This window comes from Schistocerca nitens, chromosome 3 (genome assembly GCF_023898315.1).
Source record: "Schistocerca nitens isolate TAMUIC-IGC-003100 chromosome 3, iqSchNite1.1, whole genome shotgun sequence".
Taxonomy (NCBI): Eukaryota; Metazoa; Arthropoda; class Insecta; order Orthoptera; family Acrididae; genus Schistocerca; species Schistocerca nitens.
In genome coordinates, this window is record NC_064616.1 from 695,093,422 (window position 1) to 695,112,285 (window position 18,864).

General features: G+C 42.9%; 1 protein-coding gene across 3 annotated transcripts in view; it reads right to left on the bottom strand.

Moving 5' to 3' along the window:
- Positions 1-18,850, bottom strand: part of LOC126248665 (oxysterol-binding protein-related protein 11-like) — a 222,608-nt gene extending 203,758 nt beyond the window's left edge. For 2 of the 3 annotated variants that reach the window (XM_049949883.1, XM_049949881.1), the window contains exon 1: positions 18,676-18,850. The gene's annotated coding sequence lies outside the window, so the exon portion shown is untranslated. Of the gene's footprint in view, positions 1-18,546; positions 18,584-18,675 lie in introns of all 3 variants that reach the window. The other variant, XM_049949882.1, reaches the window with a different exon arrangement.
- Positions 18,851-18,864: the final 14 nt, after the last annotated feature.

Genomic DNA, 18,864 nt, shown 5'->3' on the forward strand with positions numbered 1-18,864 from the left:
GCACGTCGCACTGGTAGCACATCACCTTTACCTTCTCCGGGAGAACGTCCCCCTCGAAGGCGAGGATAAAGGCCCCGGTGTCGATGCGGCGGTCTTTGGGGCCGCGCTGGACGCGCCGGACGAAATGCACGCCTCGGCGCTCCAGGTTGGCCCTGAGCTCCTCATCAGATTGCAGCAGGAGGTCCCGATGAAAAATAACCCCCTGCGTCCTATTTAGTGCCAGATGCGGGACAATGGACACTGGGATGTCCCCTAGGCGGTCGCACGCCTGGAGCGCCGCCGACTGTGTGGCGGAGGTGGTCTTTATAAGAACGGACCCCGAACGCATCTTACTGAGAGCCTCGATTTCCCTGAAGATGTCCTCAATGTGCTGAACAAAGAACATGGGCTTGGAGGTGGCGAACGTCCCCCCATCGGTTCGAGAACAGACCAAATAGCGGGTGAAGTACTTCGCCCCAAGCCGGCGGGCCTGTCCCTCCTCCCAGGGAGTGGCCAAGGGGGAAAGGGCAGGAGAACCAGAACTAGAAACAGTACCTTTCCTTTTGAAAGACTCGGCCGCAGATCGACCTGATACGTGTTGACGTTTCATCTGCGAAACGTCCGCCCCGATACCACCCACTCCGACCAGGGGCTCTCCCCACGGGCGCCACCCAGCCTCAGCAAGGGCCACCTGGCAGGATGACCGTTGCCGGGAGTCCTGATGCCCCAAGGAGACGGGCATCTACTCCTTGGCCGACGTGGGGAGGGTGCAGCTCAGGTATCGGCAGTACGATCCCTGTGTTGTCAGGGGGCTACAACCTAGAGGGTACATGACAACCCCACCACAACGGGCTGGCTACCGTGCTGGATTTCTGGTGCCATGGAAAGTCCATCATGATCGTAGGTGCAGATGGGGACGCACTATGGGCGTAACTTGTACAACCCATCAGGCGTTTAGGCCCAATTTGAGGAATAGTGGGTATGGTTAAAACGCCGGTACAATGCTGAGTGCCAAGGTCTTAGTGCACCGAGGACCAGTGGTACACCACGTAAGGCATCCTTCCCCAAAAGGCTCGTACTTCTGTAGAATTTTGAAAAATGGAGGTCAAACCCCAAGGGGGACCATCACATGGAAGGCCGAAACAGTTGAAACTCCTTTTAGTCGCCTCTTACGACAGGCAGGAATACCTCGGGCCTATTCTTACCCCGGACCCGCAGGGGGAGTTTTTGTGGTGGTGAATGTGTCCCCATCTGTCCTAGTACAGACCAGATGGCGTGGAAAGTGTTTCATCCAAAGACAGAGCACCTGGCCTTTCTCCCAGAGTGTAGAGAGGGAAGAGAAGGTTGCAGGGTCATACAAAGCAACATTGATTGAACCTTTACAACTCCAAGACACAGCCATTTGAGAATGGCTGGATTTTTGCAGCTTGATATGCTTCACGCACCAAGTGTCCGCCCTGATACCACCCACTCCAATCAGGGGCTCTCCCCATGGGTGCCACTTGGCAGCACTGATACAGCTGCTGTTGCCAGGAGTTCCAATGCTCCAGCATGACAAGCAACCACTCCTTGGCATACATGGGGAGGCAACAGCTCAGGTACCAGTAATGTACTCCCCGTGTCGTCAGGGGGCTCAGCCAGATGCGTACATAACAGCCCCACCACATGGACTGGCTACATGTGCTGGTGACCAAGCAGGGTGGAAGGGGGCTACAGTGGGGAAGGGAGAGGGGGAGAGGAATCCATGCCATAGATGATAGGGAGGAAGTTCTTCCCCAAATAGCTCGCACTAAAGACACAAAATTAGAAGTGAAGATCAAACACCAAGGAGGGATCAAAATGCCAAAAAGAAGAAAGAGAACAGGCAAGAGGAACAAAACTGCAAGGAATACAGGGAACAAGGCAGACAGCCAGGTCGACATAAATCAGAACACCGAGAGAGGGGAAGGAGGGGACAGTGGGGAAGGAGTGAGGATGGGGCACGGTGAAGGAAATGCAGCCCAGGATGGAAGGATGGGCAGCACTAGCTCGGGGCCCCGTGTGCTCTACACACAAACTCTCAAAAGAACCGTGTGCCCCTGGGGAAAGGGGGGAGGGAGGGGGTCAAGTGCAAGGAGACTACGTAAACACCTGAAGCATTAAAACCACCATCTTAACTTTTGTCTATTTTTCATTAATCCAGTCTTGAAAATGTTTGGACAGATGGGTTATACTACTTTCTACACTAAATTTAATATTTTAAGTCTTCAAAGAAGTTTATAGTCATAGTGTTATACACTGCCCAGTCACAATAATGTAACCACCTGTCAAAAGCCTGAAAAACCACCTTTTGCAACACAGACCACTGCAGGAGATGCAGGAAGGGATGTGGAGGTGTGATGCTGTGGTCGGCTGCGCTAGCTTTCTTGGATGAGGAGCCACAGATTCTCAATTGGGATTAAATTCAGGGAGTTTGGTGATCAGGATAGTATGGGGAAACTTATCCTGGTGCTCTTTGAACCACACATGTACACTGCAAGCTGTGTTACATGTTGCACTGTCCTGCTGGTAGATGCCATCGTGCCAAGGAGAACATGGTCCCCAAGGATATATGCGTATTTGTGCTGATCCATTGTGCATTTCAGAATGACACCATCACACAGGAGATGCCACAAAAGCTTTCCCAAGCCATAACGCTCCATCCTCCAGTCTAGACCCATCTGATGACTGCTTTCAGTATAATGGAGCATAAAAAGTGATTCATATTCAAAGACCACCTGTCACCACTCAGTGGGCACCCAAGTTGTGGTACTGGCATGTGAATTCCAGCTTTCGTTGCCAATGAACAGCAGTCAGCATAGGTAAATGAACTAGGTGTCTGCTGCAGAGGCCCACACGAAGTAAGATTCACTTGGCGGTCATTGAGGAGAAACTGTTGGTAGCCCCCTGCTTCATCGGGCGGTCAGTTGCTCAACAGTTTCATGTATATTTGCCCATAAACATCTCCACAGCTGTCTTCTCCCCTATCATCTCTAACCTGCACTGCACCACAGTTGCCTTGGTGCCAGTTTCAGATAGTGTAATTTTGCCATGCACTGTGTACTTTAACCATGATGAGACATGAACAGTTTACAAACTTAGCCATTTCAGAAATGATTCGAACCTTGGCACAAAAGCCAATGTTCATGCCCTTTTGGATGTCAGGTAAATCGCTCCATTTCCACATTAAGGCAATGACTGCACTGTTTTCAGTGTCCCCCCGATGCGCTTTATAAATCTTCCACTTCACCTGCCATCTATGAGGGGTTACTGCATGTTGACATCAAACACAGGTGGTGGTCACATTAATGTGACTGGAGCATGTACACTCAAGGGAAGAATTATACATGATATACAACAATTTCTATGAAACTGTAGTGCAGTATCAAATAATATTTAAAAATTGTATTGCATCACTACGGCCAGTTGAGGTCACAAAGGGCCCATTGAATTGTGAGGGGGGGAGGGAGGGGGGGGCATTATGCACTCTTTTTTTTAAAAATCGTGTAATTTTGCTCCCTTATCACATGTGGACAATACCCAGTAAGCTAATTTAAGCACAACAAGATACTATACATTTCAATTTTTAAACTGATGATCTGGCCAACATAGCAAACATTAGTCAAGGCACTAAAACTACCTATTACAATAGATTTTTAATAGCTCAGTTCATAGGGAAAAACCAATTACAAAAAGAAAACGAAAGTTATAGGGAAAATTCACAAATACCTGCGAAAACCTATGCAAGTGCAGGGCTAACAACACCACCTAGTAGAGACGCAACCAAACAGCTCCTGCAGCTAAAATAGCGGCAGCGCAAACAATGCAACAAAATATATTGTTCATAGAGTCAAGAACAAATGAAGAGGCAAAAGTAGCGCAACAAAAACTAACGACCTTAATAAACCCTACCTATGAAAAAATTTCTATATGGAAAATCAAGCAAGACAATAATGTAGTCATTGAATGTAGTCATTGAAACAGAGGATGACGCGCGTAAAGCTGAAATACTAAACACCTTTTTCCAAAGCTGTTTCACAGAGGAAGACCGCATTGCAGTTCCTTCTCTAAATCCTCGCACAAACGAAAAAATGGCTGACATCGAAATAAGTGTCCAAGGAATAGAAAAGCAACCGGAATCACTCAACAGAGGAAAGTCCACTGGACCTGACGGGATACCATTTCGATTCTACACAGAGTACGCGAAAGAACTTGCCCCTCTTCTAACAGCCGTGTACCGCAAGTCTCTAGTGGAACGGAAGGTTCCAAATGATTGGAAAAGAGCACAGGTAGTCCAAGTCTTCAAGAAGGGTCGTCGAGCAGATGCGCAAAACTATAGACCTATATCTCTGACGTCGATCTGTTGTAGAATTTTAGAACATGTTTTTTGCTGGAGTATCATGTCGTTTCTGGAAACTAAGAATCTACTCTGTAGGAATCAACATGGATTCCGGAAACAGCGATCGTGTGAGACCCAACTCGCTTTATTTGTTCATGAGACCAAGAAAATATTAGATACAGGCTCTCAGGTAAATGCTATTTTCCTTGACTTCCGGAAAGCGTTCGATACAGTTCCGCACTGTAGCCTGATAAAGTAAGAGCCTACGGAATATCAGACCAGCTGTGTGGCTGGATTGAAGAGTTTTTAGCAAACAGAACACAGCATGTTGTTATCAATGGAGAGACGTCTACAGACGTTAAAGTAACCTCTGGTGTGCCACAGGGGAGTGTTATAGGACCACTGCTTTTCACAATATATATAAATGACCTAGTAGATAGTGTCGGAAGTTCCATGCGGCTTTTCGCGGATGATGCTGTAGTATACAGAGAAGTTGCAGCATTAGAAAATTGTAGCGAAATGCAGGAAGATCTGCAGCGGATAGGCACTTGGTGCAGGGAGTGGCAACTGACCCTTAACATAGACAAATGTAATGTATTGCGAATACATAGAAAGAAGGATCCTTTATTGTATGATTATATGATAGCGGAACAAACACTGGTAGCAGTTACTTCTGTAAAATATCTGGGAGTATGCGTGCGGAACGATTTGAAGTGGAATGATCATATAAAATTAACTGTTGGTAAGGCGGGTGCCAGGTTGAGATTCATTGGGAGAGTCCTTAGAAAATGTAGTCCATCAACAAAGGAGGTGGCTTACGAAACACTCGTTCGACCTATACTTGAGTATTGCTCATCAGTGTGGGATCCGTACCAGATCGGCTTGACGGAGGAGATAGAGAAGATCCAAAGAAGAGCGGTGCGTTTCGTCACAGGGTTATTCAGTAACCGTGATAGCGTTACGGAGATGTTTAGGAAACTCAAGTGGCAGACTCTGCAAGAGAGGCGCTCTGCATCGCGTTGTAGCTTGCTCGCCAGGTTTCGAGAGGGTGCGTTTCTGGATGAAATATCGAATATATTGCTTCCCCCTACTTATACCTCCCGAGGAGATCACGAATGTAAAATTAGAGAGATTCGAGCGCGCACGGAGGCTTTCAGACAGTCGTTCTTCCCGCGAACCATACGCAACTGGAACAGAAAAGGGAGGTAATGACAGTGGCACGTAAAGTGCCCTCCGCCACACACCGTTGGGTGGCTTGCGGAGTATAAATGTAGATGTAGATCGTGGAAACTGCTACACAAAGTGACATGGAAAAGATAATGAACAACAGAGGTGCAAGAGACACTGATTTGTGAATAACCTAAGAAAATGAGCCCTTTAATGATACTGTACAACATCCCAGAGGACGCAGATGGCACGGCACTAACAGCAGGGTGTATACATGGACAAGGACAAAAAAAAATTCCCGGATTTTTCCCGGGTTTCCCGGTTAAAAATACACTCTCTCCCGGATGAAAATACACTTTTTCCGTGTTAAGTAACAGTATACTTTTCCTCAGAACTGCAAAACTTATCGATCCTTTCAATGATTGTGGTTTTATACACCGGCGTAGAATTTCCCGGCACTTTAGAAAACTAAATTCAGGGGAAAAACACGTTTTGGAAAGATGTTTGAAGTGCAGCAACATGTACACTGCATGTTTCGTATTACGAAGGTATAAATTCGAATTCCAGCAAACACCGCATGTTGCTTTCCGAAGGATTGAAATCGAGATTGCGATGCATTTCTGTAAGCCAGTCGCAGCTCATGTCAAGCGATCTCGCCAGCCAATGACAGTGGGTATTCAGGGTATAGGACATGTGATGTAGTCAGCCAATAACATCACACACGAACAGGAAAAGGTAATGGTTTAAATTAATATACATAATGCTGTTACAAGAAAAGAAACGCTTTTACGTATAATAATGGACTCTCAGATTAATAAGCTGCAAAAGAAGCTAAGCTTTCACACACAATGTTCATATTTTTGCACGTGTTACACTTTAAGATACATCTCACAAATGTGCCAGTAAAATTTTTAACATCGACATAAATGTCTGATCTTCTGGGCTCGAAAATATTCTAAATGGTCGTTCTCAAAGATTTGATTTTTAAATGAGAGTCAAACGCTCTGTGTTTTAAGAAATTCATCGGACATTTGCGCACAGAGTTCATCTAGGGTAAAAGGAAATTTACTTTCAAAGTAACGCTTTCCAAACAACCATTCTGAATATTTTCCCGCGACCTGTTGGAAATAGATTCGTTTCAGCAGTTGCCAGAGAGCGCCAGATAGCAGGCGTAGCCGCGCTTGCGCAGCTACGACGACGCAGTAAACCTGTACGTTCGTATGCGTAAAACATTAAAAGATGTTACATTATATCATACTCCAAGAGCATGGGAATTTTGTGAACTATACTAAAATGTATCATTCGGCTTAAAGTGCACATTCATGTGTCCAGATTAATATGTAAATTTTCTTTGAGTACCAGTACTGTATTACCTCATGTTTGGTTCTTTATCAAGGCATAACGCCATACGTGCTAGAAGATGTAAACGTGAACTTGAAATGCAGCGCACAGTTGAAACTAGCCAATAGTGTGGAACTAAACACTTCATTTCAAATAAATTGACTGCCTCAGCAGAAAAGATTAATAAAAGTCAAATTTCTTTAACAGACCGACAAAAATAACTTCACTGTTCTGCAAGGCGATTAACGCTTGACTGTCAGAAAGGTGGAAATAAAATAAAGTCTGAACCTAATTACATATTTTGGCCTTCCGTAATTATGTGAATGTATTTTAATTCACTTGATAGCTCCTGGCCACAGAAATCCGTTTTGTTTTCATTTGACGTGAGAGCAATACACGAAGAGGAAACAGCAAAATCACTTAACGTAAACACGGGTCACGTGGAGACTACCACCTCCCCACTACAACTCAGACTGCTCTGTGCATCAGGTCCGGATCTACAATTTTTTCGGAACTGGGGCAATATTAGATAGTGGCGCTCCCCCTCCCTCGAGAGTTTGTGGTAGGACGCCAAAAATTCAAAAAACCGACGTTTCAAAAATATCTTCATTTTGTAGCGCATATCTTTCTGAAGAGTCTTATACGTAAAACATAGATGTTCGAGGAAACGTAACACATATCATTTGGTCTTAAGTGTGCCAAAGTGCAGTGCCACGCCTCTTCATACAACATTCTTCCATCGCACGTCTCTGATTTCGCTCTGGAATTCAGAGACGTAATATTTTGTAATGGGTGTCATCAAACCATATTCACGACAACGGAAATTGCAATGTCCTGTGGTGCCTCTCCTGCTCCCAGTCGGCCAGTTTGACATCCTGCCCCTATTTTAAAAAATCTCGCAATTAATACTGGATGGGGTTATTTTTAACTGACAGAAAAGAACTCTTCAGAAAATTTGCTGTCTTTACTGCCTATTAGCTAATACAGTGCTGTTTTGTGTGATATAAAATTAAATAGAGGATACATAAAACGAGTAAAGACAAGAAACAAGCAAGACAGTACACATTTCTTCAATCCGTAGGCCCTACCTTTTTTCCTCTCTAATATTGCTACAGCTTTATATAGCGTACTTTCCTTTCTGGGAACGAATCTATTACCTCATCAAAGTTCGTCAACGTTTTGATACATGAAGAAACCAAATGTCGTTGTGTATTATTAGAAAAGCTGTTAATACAAATTGTACCCAAGACTGGTGTGGTTTCTCGATCTGATTACGTGTATTTTGTCACTGCTAGATAAAACGAAATAGGCCTGTCTAATATTGCAGCAATTGTTACACACACCAAATAAACGAGACTGTTTTAGCACAAATTCTCATTTTTATAACACGACAGAATATAATTCACGAAGTACCAATATCAAATGCCTATTACGCCTACTACAAGAAAAAGTTTAATGTTAGGAAATAGTTTCACATTTCATTCAAACTCTCTCGCTTCTGAAGCATGAGATCGAGAAGTAGTAGTATGAAATTTTTATATAAATTTGGAATCTTCATATTCTTCTGTAATTTGTGAGAGTCCCCGTTTCTTCTCCTTCCTCGTTCTGACAGACAATCTTGTCATCACTGTAACTATTCCTGCCAGTGTCAAAAATTATTCTTTGCCACAATCACTGATTTAGCTATCCCGCATTTATTCTCCGGTAAGTGATCGTACATCGCGGTTTCCGCGCTACTCCCAGAATAGAACTTTAGCGGCTGTTAGCTGGGGACTGTATAACTGGCCCTTGGTGGTGTAGCGGTCTGGTCAAAAATTTTCCGTCAAAATTTCATTTTCTCGGATACACGGAGGAAACAATACGCAATATTTGTTGCCTGTTATTCCTGTTAGTCGTTCATTTCCACTCTGGTAGTCTGAATCTATGGAATTCGCTAGTAGTTATAACAACGCTGACTATTTGCAAACTTAGTCAACCACATAAACAGCGATTGGCATTCACCCGATCGGCTTTATTCCGCTCAGCTCGTATAGACCCGTCCCCTTTTGTCTGCAGGCTTATTTCTAGATGTGACGGGGATTCCGCTGGCAGAGACATCACATACACTACGCACGCATTCAAAAATCAACTTGATATTCTTTCAGAAATCAACTTAGAATTTGTTCTAAAATGTTCAAAAACCAGCCGGGATGCGTTCAAAATCATATGAATAATCGATAGACCAACGTGCGCTGGACGCTAGGCTCTTTGTGAAACAAGGTCTTTTTCCACAATAATATGAATTTGGCGCCCTTCCCCCCCGAAACTGCCGCCAGGGACAGTACCCAGGTTTGCTCCCGGGCCTGTTGCGTACACGTGAATCTGGCAGCTTATGCGCACCAGTAAAATTTTTCCGGATAGCATCTGGCTGCTTGCTGCTATTGCTTATTTACACTACTGGCCATTAAAATTGCTACACCAAGAAGAAATGCAGATGATAAACGGGTATTCATTGGACAAACATATTATACTAGTACTGACATGTGATTACATTTTCACGCAATTTGGGTGCATAGATCCTGAGAAATCAATACCCAGAACAACCACCTCTGGCCGCAATAACGGCCTTGATACGCCTGGGCATTGAGTCAAACAGAGCTTGGATGGCGTGTACAGGTACACCTGCCCATGCAGCTTCAACACGATACCAAAGTTCATCAAGAATAGTGACTGGCGTATTGTGACGAGCCAGTTGCTCGACCACCATTGACCAGACGTTTTCAATTGGTGAGAGATCTGGAGAATGTGCTGGCCAGGGCAGCAGTCGAACATTATCTGTATCCAGAAAGGCCCGTACAGGACCTGCAACATGCGGTCGTGCATTATCCTGCTGAAATGTAGGGATTCTCAGGGATCAAATGAAAGGTAGAGCCACGCGTCGTAACACATCTGAAATGTAACGTCCACTGTTCAAAGTGCAGTCACTGCGAACAAGAGGTGACTGAGACGTGCAACCAATGACGCCCCATACCATCACGCCGGGTGATACACCAGTATGGCGATGACGAATACTCGCTTCCAATGTGCGTTCACCGCGATGTCGCCAAACACGGGTGTGACCATCATGACGCTGTAAACAGAACCTGGATTCATCCGAAAAAATGACGTTTTGCCATTCGTGCACCCAGGTTCGCCGTTGAGTACACCATTGCAGACGCTCCTGTCTGTGATGCAGAGTCAAGAGTAACCGCAGCTATGGTCTCCGAGCTGATAGTCCATGCTGCTGCAAACCTCGCTGAACTGTTCGTGCATATGGTGGCTGTCTTGCAAACGTCCCCATCTGTTGATTCTGGGATCGAGACGTGGCTGCACGATCCGTTACAGCCATGCGGATAAGATGCCTGTCACCTCGACTGCTAGTGATACGAGGCCGTTGGGATCCACCAGGGCATTCCATATTACCCTCCTGAACCCACGGATTCCATATTCTGCTAACAGTCATTGGATCTCGACCAACACGAGCACCAATGTCGCGATACGAAAAACCGCAATCGCGATAGTTTACAATCCGACCTTTATCAAAATCGGAAACGTGATGGTACGCATTTTTCCTCCTTACACGAGGCATCACAACAACGTTTCACCAGGCAACACCGGTCAACTGCTGTTTGTGTATGAGAAATCGGTTGGAAACTTTCCTCATGTGAGCACGTTGTAGGTGTCGCCACCGGCGCCAACCTTGTGTGAATGCTCTGAAAAACTAATCATTTGCATATCACATCTTCTTCCTGTCGGTTAAATTTCGCGTCTGTAGCACGCCATCTTCGTGGTGTAGCAATTTTAATGGCCAGTAGTGTAGCTAGAGAGTATTCCAGTCAACATTGTCAAAAGCTTTCTCTAAGTCTACAAATGTTAGAAACGTAGTTTTGCCTTTCCTTAATCTTTCTTCTAACATAAGTCGTAAGGTCAGTATTGCCTCACGTGTTCCAACATTTCTACGGAATCCAAACTGATCTTCCCCGACGTCGGCTTCTACCAGTTTTTCCATTCGTCTGTAAAGAATTCGCGTTAGTATTTTGCAGCTGTGACTTATTAAACTGATAGTTCGGTAATTTTCACATCCGTCAACACATGCTTTCTTTGGTATTGGAATTATTATATTCTTCTTGAAATCTGAGGGTATTTCGTCTGTCTCATACATCTTGCTCACCAGATGGTAGAGTTTTGTCATGACTGGCTCTCCCAAGACCGTCAGTAGTTCTAATGGAATGTTGTCTACTCCCGGGGCCTTGTTTCGACACAGGTCTTTCAGTGCTCTGTCAAACTCTTAGGGAGCGAAAGGCTATTTACAGTTTGTACAGAAACCAGCTGGCAGTTATAAGAGTCGAGGGACATGAAAGGGAAGCAGTTGTTGGGAAGGGAGTAAGACAGGGTTGTAGCCTCTCCCCGATGTTATCCAATCTGTATATTGAGCAAGCAGTAAAGGAAACAAAAGAAAAATTCGGAGTAGGTATTAAAATCCATGGAGAAGAAATAAAAACTTTGAGGTTCGCCGATGACATTGTAATTCTGTCAGAGACAGCAAAGGACTTGGAAGAGCAGTTGAACGGAATGAACAGTGTCTTGAAAGGAGGATATAAGATGAACATCAACAAAAGCAAAACGACGATAATGGAACGTAGTCGAATTAAGTCGGGTGATGCTCAGGGAATTAGATTAGGAAATGAGACAAAGTAGTAAAGGAGTTTTGCTATTTGGGGAGCAAAATAAATGATTATGGTCGAAGTAGAGAGGATATAAAATGTAGACTGGCAATGGCAAGGAAAGCGTTTCTGAAGAAGAGAAATTTGTTAACATCGAGTACAGATTTAAGTGTCAGGAAGTCGTTTCTGAAAGTATTTGTGTGGAGTGTAGCCATGTATGGAAGTGAAATGTGGACGATAAATAGCTTAGACAAGAAGAGAATAGAAGCTTTCGAAATGTGGTGCTACAGAAGAGTGCTGAAGATTAGATGGGTAGATCACATCACTAATGAGGAGGTATTGGATAGAACTGGGGAGAAGAGTTTGTGGCACATCTTGACAAGAAGAAGGGACTGGTTGGTAGAACATGTTCTGAGGCATCAAGGGATCACAAATTTAGCATTGGAGGGCAGCGTGGAGGGTAAAAATCGTAGAGGGAGACCAAGAGATGAATACACTAAGCAGATTCAGAAGGATGTAGGTTGCAGCAGGTACTGGGAGATGAAGCTTGCACAGGATAGAGTAGAATGGAGAGCTGCATCAAACCAGTCTCAGGACTTAAGACCATAATAACAACAGTGTAGCTAGCTGCCACACTTCTGTAGCCAGAAGTGGGAGAAGATACTAGTCATACATGACTCAACTGCACATGCGCAGAAGCTCGCTCGCAACCACTCAAACGAATCTATTGTAAAAAGTTGTGAAGTCACACTCATCGGAGGCAATTTGTTGTTGTGAAACATTGCATAGTCTTCCTAAAGCCTTTGGCACATTTTGCTGTTGGCAGACGCTTATATGAGCACTGTGTTTTGTTGTTGTATATGGTGCATTTCCTTTGCAACTTAAGTTTTATTTTCGTTTTTTTTCCCCTCTTGTTCGTTTTTTATTGCTGCAGTATTATTCTGCAGTTGTGAGATACAGTAATAGTCTTTGTTAGAGTATTGGTTCTTACCAGTCAAAGTTACAAAAATTTAACTGAAAACTAAAACAATGAAAAATTCACGGAATTCTAAAAAATTCCCAGTTTTCTCCCGGATGAGAAAATTCCCGGGTTTTTCCCGGATCTCCTGGTTGTCCCGGGTCGTATAGACACTGTATATGCAGAACCTTGAAGATGAACTGACTAAGGAAAGCTTCAGAGGCGGCTTTACTGTACAATTGACGACAGCACCAAAGAGAAGAAAAGTGGTCCATCAAGTTACTGAAGTGAGCCTCGAGGTTAGAACAGCTCTCATGAAGTGACAAAAAGTGTATCTTGGGTTTCATTCGGTTTCAGTGAGAGACTATCTGGTACTGAGGCACTGCATTCCATGCCAATACCTAGACCTAGGTCATTTGGCAAGACATTGCGATAAACAAGTAGTAAGTTGTGGACACTGTGGGGAAAGAGGTCATATTACAAAAGACTGTAATAAAATCAAACACGCAGCAGTGTGTGTGCCATGTAAATATTGGTGTGAAAAATGCACAGGGAACAAAAACAAATGTCACATATATCAAACCCTCCTAACAAGGCAGATTTTAAAAATGGATTATGGGTAGGTTTTTCATAACAGGACTCTAATGACACCAAGTGCCAGCTATGTAAGAAACATGTCACCATCGAGGAGGAGGTGTCAGAAGAGCAAGGAATTTATGGCAAAAAGTGAGAAGTAAGTACCATAGAACAGAGCATGCAACACAGACTGAAGTAGAGCATCCTGCACCTACGAAAAAGCAGGAGAGAAGTTTTTGGTGAAAATTCAGAACTATGCGGTATAACAGAAGCACGATCAGAGACGGATTTTGGAGTGACATATAAGCGAACAGGATTTGGTGACACAAACTGGGCAGTTGTATGTAGAATGTGACAACACACAGCCTGAGGAATAAACTGTGCTACATACAGAAGCAAAAGAAGGTTTGCCAATGTAAGAAGTGAATCTACAACAAAAACAATGCGAAACTCAGAGCCAGCTCAGGCTGGAAACAAACACCTTCTACAAAGAAGTAAACAGTAACATACAGAACAGAACAGAACAGAACAGAACAGAACAGAACAGATCCGTGACAGATTTATGAATGCATAGAGAGCATTATGCAACTCACTAGAGTGGAAGAGCCAACGACACTTACTACAGTGTTAAGACATCTAGTAAGATATCGGCATCCAGAAGGGAAGTATATTACTTTTCCTGTACCTGATTTTGTGGATAGAATCTACCTCAGAGTAAACAACCTGCCAACAGAAGTGGAAAAACTGGAGAAGCTACTGAATCAGGTTTCTGTCAGAGGAAATGAATCATTCTCTTTAGATACTTTGTACAAGCACTTTGTGATGACATATGGTAATACAGCATTTTATTAAAGGCGAGTAGACCAAGTGTGTCGAATATAAACCTATCACCCCTAATGGAGATAAAAATAGGACAAGTTTAATGCCATGAGAAGTTTCAGCGTATTGTACGAGGCTAGAAGAGTGCCTCCAAGAACCATATACGAAGGCAGTACGGATCACCAGTATGCCAATAACTGCCCAGATAGTCACACAAGGGCAGCATCCTATGGCAGCAATAATAGTACTTAACAAGGCCATTACAGTGACAAAAATATCACAATACTGTTCAGAACACATAATCTGTGAGGAACTGTTAACTGTATTTTCAGTGTAGTCATGAGATAGATGAAACTAAGACTTAAGGATATTAGTCACATAGGACGTAGGTTGCAAGTGCTACTCTGAAATGAAGAGGCTAGCACAGGAGAGGAATTCATGGCATGCCGCATCAAACCAGCCAGATGACTGATGACAAAAAAAAATGACGAACTAAACCTCTTGGGTGTTCCATTGGTACAAATGCAAAGTCAATATTGTGGCATACTCGCCTGACTGATGACCTTGGAAGACAACTAGAAGAAACCATTGTGGAACTCAACCAATCAGTATTGAATGCGCCTCACAATCTGCCAACCTACAAAGGAAGGGTCAGAGAAACATCAAGTACTGATGTCACTTTAGCAAATACGGCAGCAATGCACAGTGTGAGAGACTGGAAGGTTGTGAGTGACCACAATAACATACATTATACTATCACTGGAAGGGAAATCCAAGATGACACAAAAAACATGCGCATAAGGCTCGAATATAAGATCAAGGATGCTAACAGGGAAAAATTAAGAAGAGTGTTTCAGAGTCCAGGAACTCTATCACTGGGTGATAATGTAGATGTTGAAGTGCAAGAACTGACAGTGGCTATACATAGGGAAATGGAGGCATCAATACCTATCAGCAGAGGTCATTCTAAAGGAGTACCTTGCATCTGGACCGAGGAACTATAAAAATCAAGATGTAACACAAGAAGAGCCAGGAAGCTATACCAGAGCAGCATGACTCAAGAAAAAGGAATTCGAAGGTTGCATAGATACAGATATTTTAAAGAGCATTTTAAGGAAGATTTGTGGAAAACATAATGGAACGATGGAAGCAATTCGTGGAGGCTGACTTAGGAACCGATCCCTGGGGGTGTACCATACAAAATAGTCTGCAAGAAAATGTGGTCACCAACAGTCTTATCCACTCTCAGAAGGAATGATGGGATGGTAAGAGAATGCTGGGAACAGTCAGTTGCCCTGCTAATGGGAAACCTACTTCTTGAGTATGGAGAAGAAGGCAAGACAGATGATCTTCGTAGGTTACAGGACATGTTATGGGAAGAATATAGGAACAGTAAACCTGTGTACCTCTTCGCACAAGAAGAAATTAGGCATATAATTTTAAGACTGCAAAAGAAAAAAATCTCCAGGACCGGACGGACTAACTGCCGAAGTAATGCAAGCCTTATGCGACCAATTAGATAGTTACTTGTGTGATCTTGGTCATTGGGTGTCTCTTGCGAGGAAGGGTCCCTGCGCTGTGGAAGAACGCTGAAGTGGTAATAATTAGTAAAGGGCAAGATAAAGATCCACTGATACCCAAATCCTACAGACCAATTTGCCTTTTGAACGTTCTTGGCAAGATATTTGAAAAACTATTATGCAAAAGATTACAATATCACAGACTGCTACACAGGATGAACCCTCACCAGTACGGGTTTAGAAGAGGCAAGTCAACTGAAGACGCAATTAATAAGGTGATTCGCTAGTGACAGATACTCATTCTATGTACGATCTAGAGATGATTATTGATATTGCTGGCACTTTCGATAACCTATGGTGACCATAGGGATTTGGAATGTCCAGAAGCACTGCATAATTGCCCAAGAGATTACTGGCACAGGCGACATGCTTCTTTAACATGCCCAGGAAAGAAAATAATAAAGACAATAACAAAACTCTGTCCGCAGGGATCAGTGTGTGGTCCAGAGTTTCGGGATGCAGCACTGGAGCCCATACTACAGAAGTTACATGACAGCGGTAACACAAGCGGTCTGGTGGCATTTGCAGATGACTTGCTGTTCATTGCAAGTGGTGACTTCAGAAGAATTATAGAAGACAAATGTAATCCGGCCCTCCACAAACTCGAGGGCTGGTGTCTAAGTGTTAAGTTGTCACTAGCACCTCACAAAACAATGTACCTCCGGCTGAAAGGGAAGCTAATAAGAAAAGCTAAAACAGAATTAAATGATATAACGATTAGAAGTAGTGCAGCAATGGGATATGTAGGGGTATTTCTCGACAAATGTCGTAACTTTGCACATCATGTAGAAGATACAGGCAGGGAAGGTACCAATGAAATGAATAAAATTATAACCATTGCAAATAGACGATTTTGGCTTCCTTTGAGAACAATTACAGTTTACCACCAATCTATATTAGTATCAGCTGTAGGATATGGTGCGAGTGTCTGGACTCACACTGCACTAATGAAGCCAGCCACAATAGTAAGAAGAGTTCAATGAGGTATGCTACTAAAATTAATGGGGGCCTACTGCACTTCCCAGAATGATGCATTGTTAGTAATTCTAGGAACATGCCCACTGGACTTGGAAATTAGGAAAAGGGAAGCATTTTACTGGTTAAAGAAAGGCAATCAAATGGAAGTACGAAGGTTGCTTGGAACTGAGACCAGTTTGAAAAACTCAACAACTGTGGCAAAGTCTCTGGCAGGAGAACATGTGAATTTCTCCCTAACTTCATGGAGAGATTAAAAATGAGGGTTCATCAAGTGGATTGATACATCATCTGACTGGCCATGGCCCTTATCCCACGTATCTATACAAAATCAGTAGACATTCCTGAGATTAATGAACTTTAAAATTTTAAGGCCATGACTTTGATGACGGAGTGTCAAGAGTTTCTTTAACAAATAATGCAAGAACAGTGATGCTTCCAGAAGGGGAGGCGGAAACAAAAGGAAACAACATGGATTGAGAGCACACGTAAGGTTATTTCAGTGGTTACAATAGTGAGTTAAATTTACAAATAACTTGATGGTAAGATTCCTCTTATCAGAATGACCACCAGCCATTTAGAGGTATGTATCATGAACACAGCAAGAGTAGATTGTTATAGCAGCACTACATAAAATCTTTGTTGTAGTCACAGATTGATATTCAGTGCACACCGATGTCTATGTTCAGACAATATTTACTGCACTTTTTGTCATAAAAACATATTACAAGTTAAATCACAAAATTTGTATTACACAACTGAGAAATCTTGGCAGGGTATTTTGCCAAATATTACATACATACATAACACAAATTATGGAAAATCCAAAGGAGAAGATGGTATGGGAGACATTACGTAACTCTTCCCAAACACAAGTCTTTAAAACAATCTCAATTTGAATTAAATATCTATTATTCTATGGAAAATTATTTTAGTGAAAAGTACAATAAATCTAAATGGTAAACCATACCCCAGTATATGTTTACATTTCCTGTTTGGTAGTGCAGATTTAGAACTTCAATAGTGTAAAAAAATTGATATTCAACAACCAACTGAGTCTCATGCATTGAAAGTTCCATTTCTTCTATTACCTGAGTGCTTTAGAAAATGTACCCCAATAATGTAGCTGTCTGCTACCACTAGTGTAGTATCTGGTGGGATCAAATAATAGCATGCACTTCTGAGGCTAATATTTATATGTTCTAACATAAAAGTTGGACATTACGGTGAGGATGGGAGGATGAAGTTTATGTTCTCTTGTGAAATAATTATAATTACTCACACCAACAGTCTCTTTTGAATTAAGAAAACAAAAAATGAAAAAGTAGATACCAGTAGATGCCCAAAACACAGTGAAAATTTCATGGCTATCATTTGATAGTTCAATATATTTTCTCTCTCTCTCTCTCTCTCTGTGTGTGTGTGTGGGGGGGGGGCTACAACTACCTCCGTTTACAAATTTAGTGGCTGTCAAGATCACTAAACATACGACAAAATAAAGCAATTAATGAGGAAAAACTTCGATGGCTAGCAGGTAATTTTTTTCTGTGACACACTGTGGTTGATGGTGTACAATCATAGTTTACAAACTAAAAGTTGCATGTAACATTGGTGCCTTAAAAAGTATCATCTGCAGTCTCCCCCCCCCCCCCCCCCACTCGAAATAGCTCACACTTTGGTATGGCCTTAAATGTTGGGAATTTTTGACTTATGCGTTCAGATATGGGGACTAACATGTACAGCATATTCGTTCTTTGACTTTATACCAACAGCTGTTCTCCCTAATAACAAATACTAGGATCCATCACTAGAAGAATTTCGAAACACAACGTATGTATGTTCACTATCTTCAAAAACACAGAGCTGGTGTATTCGCTTGGTAATACTGTTACGCAAATTAAAGAGGGGCAATGCCTTGACAGTAAGTCGTCGTTGACATGAAGATGCAGGACCGAGTCCCTTCTGTCAGCTCTCCGAATCTAATCTTACAGTATCAAAAGCAGCAGCCACATAAACTGTACAGTCGGTATAAGTGGCGCGACATCACAACCTCGGTAGGCCTAAATTTAGATATTAGTCTAACAAATATTATTACAGCGAGATGACATTTACCTTGAAATATAAAACAAGCTTCCAAACGCCGAGATTACTGTAATTAATAAACAGAGACAGCCAATAACAACTTAAAGCCCTTTACACTACTATATCCTGCACTCATGAGTCACTGTAAGCATGTGCTACCTGTCAGTAATCAGCTGCGAAACATCAACCAGTTGGAAGCCCACCACAACATTGCCGCATGTTTTTCCGATAGTATCATAGCGTAAGATACCGGTTCACACTCGAAATCCTTATCATCTTGCGCTGCCATAGAGAACATCCCATACTAGTATCAAATTAAGATCGTCTTTCCTGGTTGTACTGTTGGCT